The sequence below is a fragment of the Aegilops tauschii genome, chromosome 4 (assembly GCF_002575655.3).
Source record: "Aegilops tauschii subsp. strangulata cultivar AL8/78 chromosome 4, Aet v6.0, whole genome shotgun sequence".
Classification (NCBI taxonomy): domain Eukaryota; kingdom Viridiplantae; phylum Streptophyta; class Magnoliopsida; order Poales; family Poaceae; genus Aegilops; species Aegilops tauschii.
In genome coordinates this window covers 406454998-406464870 of record NC_053038.3, presented here as the reverse complement: position 1 = coordinate 406464870, position 9873 = coordinate 406454998, and positions in this window count along the sequence as shown.

Here is a 9873-nt window from a genome sequence, read left to right as displayed (position 1 = left end):
CCGGCAGGGCTTCGCCAAGCGCAAGCGGGGAGGAAGAGGTGTCACGGGAGGGAGAGGGAGGCGCCAGGGCTTGGATTTTGCTGCCCTCCCTCCCCCCCACTATATATAGGGCCAAGGGAGAGGGGGGGCGCAGCCTTGGCCCTTCCTCCAAGGAAGGGTGCGGCCAGGGAGGAGTCCTTCCTCCCCAAGGCACCTCGGAGGTGCCTTCCCTTTAGGACTCTCCGTTTTTCTTATCTCTTGGCGCATGGGCCTCTTGGGGCTGGTGCCGTTGGCCCATATAGGCCAAGGCGCACCCCCTACAGCCCATGTGGCCCCCCGGGGCTGGTGGACCCCCGGACCCCTTTCGGCACTCCCGGTACAATACCGATAAAGTGCGAAACTTTTCCGGCGAGCAAAACAAGACTTCCCATATATAAATCTTTACCTCCGGACCATTCCGGAACTCCTCGTGACGTCCAGGATCTCATCCGGGACTCTGAACAACTTTCGGGTTACCGCATACTAATATCTCTATAACCCTAGCGTCACCGAACCTTAAGTGTGTAGACCCTACGGGTTCGGGAGACATGCAAACATGACCGAGACGACTCTCCGGTCAATAACCAACAGCGGGATCTGGATACCCATGTTGGCTCCCACATGCTCCTCGATGATCTCATCGGATGAACCACGATGTTGAGGATTCAATCAATCCCGTATACAATTCCCTTTGTCTATCAGTATGTTACTTGCCCGAGATTCGATCGTCGGTATCCCGATACCTTGTTCAATCTCGTTACCGACAAGTCTCTTTACTCGTTCCGTAACACATCATCCCGTGATCAACTCCTTGGTCACATTGTGCACATTATGATGATGTCCTACCGAGTGGGCCCAGAGATACCTCTCCGTTTACACGGAGTGACAAATCCCAGTCTCGATTCGTGCCAACCCAACAGACACTTTCGGAGATACCCGTAGTGCACCTTTATAGCCACCCAGTTACGTTGTGACGTTTGGCACACCCAAAGCATTCCTACGGTATCCGGGAGTTGCACAATCTCATGGTCTAAGGAAATGATACTTGACATTAGAAAAGCTCTGAGCAAACGAACTACACGATCTTGTGCTAGGCTTAGGATTGGGTCTTGTCCATCACATCATTCTCCTAATGATGTGATCCCGTTATCAACGGCATCCAATGTCCATGGTCAGGAAACCGTAACCATCTATTGATCAACGAGCTAGTCAACTAGAGGCTTACTAGGGACATGGTGTTGTCTATGTATCCACACATGTATCTGAGTTTCCTATCAATACAATTCTAGCATGGATAATAAACGATTATCATGAACAAGGAAATATAATAATAACCAATTTATTATTGCCTCTAGGGCATATTTCCAACACGCACCAGCCCCCTTGTGGGCTGGTCTGTTCCCTCCTTTGGCCCATAAGGCCCATATCTTGCCGGGGGGGTGCCCAGAACCCCTTCCGGTGCCTAGAACAACATGATATCTCAGACAGGATCACGTACCACTCTGAAGTAGCACGCATCCTCGTCGTCCTACGAGGTTTGGTGGTGACTTGATCCGAAGTTTCATGATCACTATCATTAGCTTCCACTTCAATTGGTATAGGTGCCACAGGAACAACTTCCTGTGCCCTGCTACACACTAGTTGAAGTGACGGTTCAATAACCTTATCAAGTCTCCACCATCCTCCCACTCAATTCTTTCGAGAGAAACTTTTCCTCGAGGAAGGAACCGTTTCTAGAAGCAATTACTTTTGCTTCTAGATCTGAAATAGGAGGTATACCCAACTGTTTTTGGGTATTCTATGAAGATGCATTTATCCGCTTTGGGTTCGAGCTTATCAGCCTGAAACTTTTTCACATAAGCGTCGCAGCCCCAAACTTTTAAGAAACGACAACTTAGGTTTCTCTAAACGGTGTCGTCTCAACGGAATTGTGTGGTGCCCCTTTTAAAGTGAATGCGGTTATCTCTAATGCCTAACCCATAAACGATAGTGGTAATTCGATAAGAGACATCATGGTATCCACCATATCCAATAGGGTGCAGTTATGATGTTCGGACACACCGTCACACTATGGTGTTCCAGGCGGTATTAATTGTGAAACACTTTCCACAATGTCTTAATTGTGTGCCAAACTCGTAACTCAGATACTCATCTCTATGATCATATCACAGACATTTATCCTCTTGTCACAACGATCTTCAACTTCACTCTGAAATTACTTGAACCTTTCAATAATTCAGACTTGTGTTTCATCAAGTAAATACACTCAGCATCTACTCAAATCATCTGTGAAGTAAGAACATAACGATATCCACTGCATGCCTCAGCACTCATTGGACTGCATATATCAAAATGCGTGACTTCCAATAAGTTGCTCTCTTGTTCCATCTTACTGAAAACGAGGACTTTCAGTCATCTTGCCCATGTGGTATGATTTGCATGTCTCAAGTGATTCAAAATCAAGTGAGTCCAAACGATCCATCTGCATGGAGTTTCTTCATGCATATATACCAATAGACATGGTTCGCATGTCTCAATCTTTTCAAAAACGAGTGAGTCCAAAGATCCATCTACATGGAGCTTCTTCATGCGTTCTATACCAATATGACTCAAATGGCAGTGCCACAAGTATGTGGAACTATCATTACTATTTTATATCTTTTTGGCACGAACATGTGTATCACTACGATCGAGATTCAATAAACCATTTATTTTAGGTGCAAGACCATTGAAGGTATTATTCAAATAAAAAGAGTAACCATTATTCTCCTTAAATGAATGACCGTATTGCGATAAACATAATCCAATCATGTTTATGCTCAACACAAACACCAATCTCGATGGTAGAGGGAGCATGCGATGCTTGATCACATCAACCTTGGAAACACTTCCAACACACATCGTCATCTCACCTTTAGCTAGTCTCCATTTATTCCGCAGCTTTTATTTCGAGTTACTAACACTTAGCAACCGAACCGGTATCTAATACCCTAGTGTTGCTAGGAGTACTAGTAAAGTACACATTCATATAACGTATATCCAATATACTTCTGTCGACCTTGCCCGCCTTCTCATCTACCAAGTATCTAGGGTAGTACTGCTTCAGTGACCGTTCCCCTCATTACAGAAGCACTTAGTCTCGGGTTTGGGTTCAACCTTGGGATTCTTCACTAGAGCAGCAAACGACTTGCTGTTTCATGAAGTATTCCTTTTTCCCTTGCCCTTCTTAAACTAGTGGTTTTACTAACCATCAACAATTGATGCTCCTTCTTGATTTCTACTCTCGCGGTGTCAAACATCATGAATAGCTCAAGGATCATCATAACTATCCCTGATATGTTATAGTTCATCACGAAGCTCTACTAGCTTGGTGGCAGTGACTATGGAGAACTATCACTATCTCATCTGGGAGATTAACTCCCACTCGATTCAAGCGATTGTGGTACTCAGACAATCTGAGCACATGCTCAACGATTGAGCTTTTCTCCCTTAGTTTGCAGGCTTAAGAAACTTGTCAGAGGTATCATACCTCTTGACGTGGGCACTAGTCTGAAATCCCAATTTTAGTCTTCGGAACATCTCATATGTTCTGCGACGTTTCACAAACATCTTTGGTGCCACAATTCTAAACCATTAGAACTATCACGTAGTCATCAACACGTGTATGTCAGATGTTTCGCAACATCTACAGACGACGCTAAGGTTCAGCACACCGAGCGGTGCATTAAGGACATAAGCCTTCTGTGCAGCAATGAGGACAATCCTCAGTTCACGGACCCAGTCCGCATAATTGCTACTATCAACTTTCAACTAAATTTTCTCTAGGAACATATCTTAAACAGTAGAACTAAAGCGTATGACATAATTTGTAAAGACCTTTTGACTATGTTCATGATAATGAAGTTCATCAGATTATTGAACTCCCACTCAGATAGACATCCCTCTAGTCATCTAAGTGATACATGATCCGAGTCAAACTAGGCCGTGTCCGATCATCACGTGAGACGGACTAGTCATCATCGGTGAACATCTCCATGTTGATCGTATCTGCTATACGACTCATGTTCGACCTTTCGGTCTCTTGTGTTCCGAGGCATGTCTGTACATGCTAGGCTCGTCAAGTCAACCTAAGTGTTTCGCATGTGTTCCGAGGCCATGTCTGTACATGCTAGGCTCGTCAACACCCGTTGTATTCGAACGTTAGAATCTATCACACCCGATCATCACGTGGTGCTTCGAAACAATGAACCTTCGCAACGGTGCACAGTTAGGGGGAACACATCTCTTGAAATTTTTAGTGAGGGATCATCTTATTTATGCTACCGTCGTTCTAAGCAAATAAGATGTAAACATGATAAACATCATATGCAATCAAATAGTGACATGATATGGCCAATATCATTTTGCTCCTTTGATCTCCATCTTCGGGGCACCATGATCATCTTTGTCACCGGCATGACACCATGATCTCCATCATCATGATCTCCATCATCGTGTCTTCATGAAGTTGTCACGCCAACGATTACTTCTACTTCTATGGCTAACGCGCTTAGCAATAAAGTAAAGTAATTTACATGGCGTTATTGAATGACACGCGGGTCATACAAAAAATAAAGACAACTCCTATGGCTCCTGCCGGTTGTCATACTCATCGACATGCAAGTCGTGATTCCTATTACAAGAATATGATCATTCTCATACATCACATATATCATTCATCACATCTTCTGGCCATATCACATCACATAGCACATGCTGCAAAAACAAGTTAGACGTCCTCTAATTGTTGTTGCAAGTTTTTACGTGGCTTGTATAGGTTTCTAGCAAGAACGTTTCTTACCTACGTAAGACCACAACGTGATATGCCAATTTCTATTTACCCTTCATAAGGACCCTTTTCATCGAATCCGTTCCGACTAAAGTGGGAGAGACAGACACCCGCTAGCCACCTTATGCAACTAGTGCATGTCAGTCGGTGGAACCTGTCTCACGTAAGCGTACGTGTAAGGTCGGTCCGGGCCGCTTCATCCCACAATGCCGCCGAAACAAGATAAGACTAGTAGCGGCAAGAAGAATTGGCAACATCTACGCCCACAACTACTTTGTGTTCTACTCGTGCATAGAAACTACGCATAGACCTAGCTCATGATGCCACTGTTGGGGAACGTAGCAGAGATTCAAAATTTTCTACGCATCACCAAGATCAATCTATGGAGTTTACTAGCAACGAGAGGGAAGGAGTGCATCTACATACCCTTGTAGATCGCGAGCGGAAGCGTTCAAGAGAACGGGGTCGATGGAGTCGTACTCGTCGTGATCCAAATCACCGATGATCCTAGCGCCGAACGGGCGGCACCTCCGCGTTCAAGACACGTACGGAGCGGGGACGTCTCCTCCTTCTTGATCCAGCAAGGGGGGAGGAGAGGTTGATGGAGATCCAGCAGCACGACGGCGTGGTGGTGGAAGTAGCGGGATCCCGGCAGGGCTTCGCCAAGCGCAAGCGGGGAGGAAGAGGTGTCACGGGAGGGAGAGGGAGGCGCCAGGGCTTGGATTTTGCTGCCCTCCCTCCCCCCACTATATATAGGGCCAAGGGAGAGGGGGGGCGCAGCCTTGGCCCTTCCTCCAAGGAAGGGTGCGGCCAGGGAGGAGTCCTTCCTCCCCAAGGCACCTCGGAGGTGCCTTCCCTTTAGGACTCTCCGTTTTTCTTATCTCTTGGCGCATGGGCCTCTTGGGGCTGGTGCCCTTGGCCCATATAGGCCAAGGCACACCCCCTACAGCCCATGTGGCCCCCCGGGGCTGGTGGACCCCCTTGGTGGACCCCCGGACCCCTTTCAGCACTCCCGGTACAATACCGATAAAGTGCGAAACTTTTCCGGCGACCAAAACAAGACTTCCCATATATAAATCTTTACCTCCGGACCATTCCGGAACTCCTCGTGACGTCCGGGATCTCATCCGGGACTCTGAACAACTTTCGGGTTACCGCATACTAATATCTCTATAACCCTAGCGTCACCGAACCTTAAGTGTGTAGACCCTACGGGTTCGGGAGACATGCAGACATGACCGAGACGACTCTCCGGTCAATAACCAACAGCGGGATCTGGATACCCATGTTGGCTCCCACATGCTCCTCGATGATCTCATCGGATGAACCACGATGTCGAGGATTCAATCAATCCCGTATACAATTCCCTTTGTCTATCGGTATGTTACTTGCCCGAGATTCGATCGTCGGTATCCCGATACCTTGTTCAATCTCGTTACCGGCAAGTCTCTTTACTCGTTCCGTAACACATCATCCCGTGATCAACTCCTTGGTCACATTGTGCACATTATGATGATGTCCTACCGAGTGGGCCCAGAGATACCTCTCCGTTTACACGGAGTGACAAATCCCAGTCTCGATTCGTGCCAACCCAACAGACACTTTCGGAGATACCCGTAGTGCACCTTTATAGCCACCCAGTTACGTTGTGACGTTTGGCACACCCAAAGCATTCCTACGGTATCCGGGAGTTGCACAATCTCATGGTCTAAGGAAATGATACTTGACATTAGAAAAGCTCTGAGCAAACGAACTACACGATCTTGTGCTAGGCTTAGGATTGGGTCTTGTCCATCACATCATTCTCCTAATGATGTGATCCCGTTATCAACGGCATCCAATGTCCATGGTCAGGAAACCGTAACCATCTATTGATCAACGAGCTAGTCAACTAGAGGCTTACTAGGGACATGGTGTTGTCTATGTATCCACACATGTATCTGAGTTTCCTATCAATACAATTCTAGCATGGATAATAAACGATTATCATGAACAAGGAAATATAATAATAACCAATTTATTATTGCCTCTAGGGCATATTTCCAACACGCACCAGCCCCCTTGTGGGCTGGTCTGTTCCCTCCTTTGGCCCATAAGGCCCATATCTTGCCGGGGGGGTGCCCAGAACCCCTTCCGGTGACCCGATTCCTTACCGGTAAGTCCCGAAACACTTTCGTGTCCAAATACCATCGTCCTATATATCAATCTTTACCTCTCGACCATTTCGAGACTCCTCGCCATGTCCGTGGTCTTATCCAGGACTCCGAACAATATTCGGTCACCAAAACATATAACTCATATAACACTATATCGTCAACGAACATTAAGCGTGTGGACCCTATGAGTTCGAGAACTATGTAGACATGACCGAGACACCTCTCCGGTCAATAACCAATAGCGGAACCTGGATGCCCATATTGGATCCTACATATTCTAGGAAGATCTTTATCGGTCGAACCGTTATGACAACATACATAATTCCCTTTGTCCATCGGTATGTTACTCGCCTGAGATTCGATCGTCGGTATCTTCATACCTAGTTCAATCTCGTTACCGGCAAGTCTCTTTACTCGTTTCGTAATACATCACCTCGTGACTAACTCTTTAGTCATTTGCTTGCAAGCTTATGATGTGTATTACCGAGAGGGCCCAGAGATACCTCTCCGATACTCGGAGTGACAAATCCTAATCTTGATCTATGCCTACTCAACAAACACCTTCGGAGATAACTGTAGAGCATCTTTATGATCACCCAGTTACGTTGTGACGTTTGATAGCACACAAGATATTCCTCCGGCATCCGGGAGTTGCATAATCTCATAGTCGAAGGAATATGTATTTGACATGAAGAAAGCAATAGCAATAAACTGAACGATCATTATGCTAAGCTAACGGATGGGTCTTGTCCATCACATCATTCTCCTAATGATGTGATCCCGTTATAAAATGACAACACATGTCTATGGTTAGGAAACCTTAACCATCTTTGATCAACGAGTTAGTCTAGTAGAGGCTCACTAAGGTCACGGTATTTGTTTATGTATCCAAACATGCATTTAAGTTTCCGGTCAATATAATTCTAGCATGAATAATAAACCTTTATCATGATTTAGGAAATATAATAATAACCATTTATTGCCTCTAGGGCATGCATATTTTCATCACGCGCAAACGCGCGACACGCTAAAAAAGCGTTTGCAGCGTGCTGTTTGCGAGTTTTTGCGCGGCGCGGAGCGCTTGCTCCAGCGGCCGCTGCAAAGTTTAGCGCGCGCGAGCCGCTTCAGCAAACGCGCTATATTTCTTCTTTTTTGCACTACGATTCTCAATACAAATTTGGCTCCGATAGTACGCAGATAAACGATAGATAGTATAGATAGTTCATAGCCTCCTCCTACGATACATAGATAATGCATAGATAGTTCATAGCCTCCTACTAGATAGATAGATAAAACGAAAAACTACTACTACTCGTCATCCTCCGCCTCGGACTCCGCCTCGGTGAAGTCCTCCTCCGACGTCTGAATGTAGGCCTCAAGGAACCGCTCGCCGTTGGAGCCCTAGGACGACGCATCTCCTAGCGCGATGTTGAATTTAGCGGCCGCCTTTCGCGTTCGCCTGTCCTCGCGATAGGCGGCTCGCTCCACCCTCCTCTCGGCGAAGAACTGTTGCTCGTTGATGACGTCTTGCGGGAAGCGTTGGCGCCACAATGCCATGGCTTCCTCGTCCATCTCGGCCAGGCTGAGATGGCGCTCCTGCCTTCGGTTCTCGCGACGATCCTCGTCGGTGATAAGCCGCGGGGTAGGCACCAACTCCTGCGCCCGCTCCCGCGTCGTCACGTCCGGGAAGTTCATGTCCCAACGGGAGCGCCAGAGGCGCCACGCCGCAGCGTCGTACACGCGGGCGCCCTCGTGGACGGTGTCGAAGGTGCCGAGTAGGTGCCGGACGGGCGCACACGGACGCCGCGGTAGCCCGAAGCTCCCCAGCGGCGCGGCGGCATGGTGACGCGGTGATGGCACGTCGGCAGTGAGGCGAGAAAGCGGTAGAGGGAGCGAGGAGAGAGCGACAGAAGGCGCGTGGCGATGTGGATAGCAATGGAACGGTGCGTGGCGGGCGCTGTAGTTTATAGGCGCGCCAGAAGCGGAGCGCCAAATCGAGCGCGCGACCGCCCGCTTTTTCCCCGGCGCGCGCAATTGTTCCAACGCGCCTGATTTTTCCGCCTCCGTTGAAGCACGCGAAACCGTCTCGCGCGCGCTAAAATCTTCTTTTACCACGCGCGCGTTTTTTACAGCCTCTGTTGAAGATACTTTAATGAAAGTTTTTTTTTTGAGGAAGCACTTTAATGAAAGTTTAAGGGTACGCCTTGAAGATCTGCGTCCCGTGGTCCCGTGACCCGGAGCTGAGATGGCGCCTGCCGGAAAACGGACGGCACGAAACCGTCTCGCACCGGCGGCAGACGAGGATGCGATCGATCCAGCGTCAGGCGAGATGCTTGGGCTGCGACCCCACCGCTGACGGCACGTGAACTGGCACGGTGCCAGCCACGGACGCACGTCAGAGCTGTCGTGGAGCGTTTCTGGACCGTTTCGCGTGACAGCGTGCCTTCTCCCTCGCGCATCCAATATTCCCACGGGATCCGCCATTGTTTCTTCTTCTTCTATAGTCCGGTGGGCCGGGTCGGTTATGTGTGCACGTTTCACTCGTCAATGATGTTTCAGCGTAGCGTAGTATAGTAAATGTACTAGGAGTACTGGGTGCTACTCCTACTCAACAACCCACATCGAGCGTCTTCTTCCTCCTTAAAATGCTTGGAAGTAGTGTACGTACCTACAAATCTTCTTCATTCAAAATTTGAGAGATGCATGGTTTATATATACTCAAGTCAGGCCAGCTGCTAAGCATACCCACATATGGACCCATGATACGGACCGTGGCGTTGTTTTCGTCCTCATGTGTTAATATTATAATAATAAAATCTTATTGCAAAATAAATTACAAACTGATCGCCACAAATGCAACAAAAAAATACT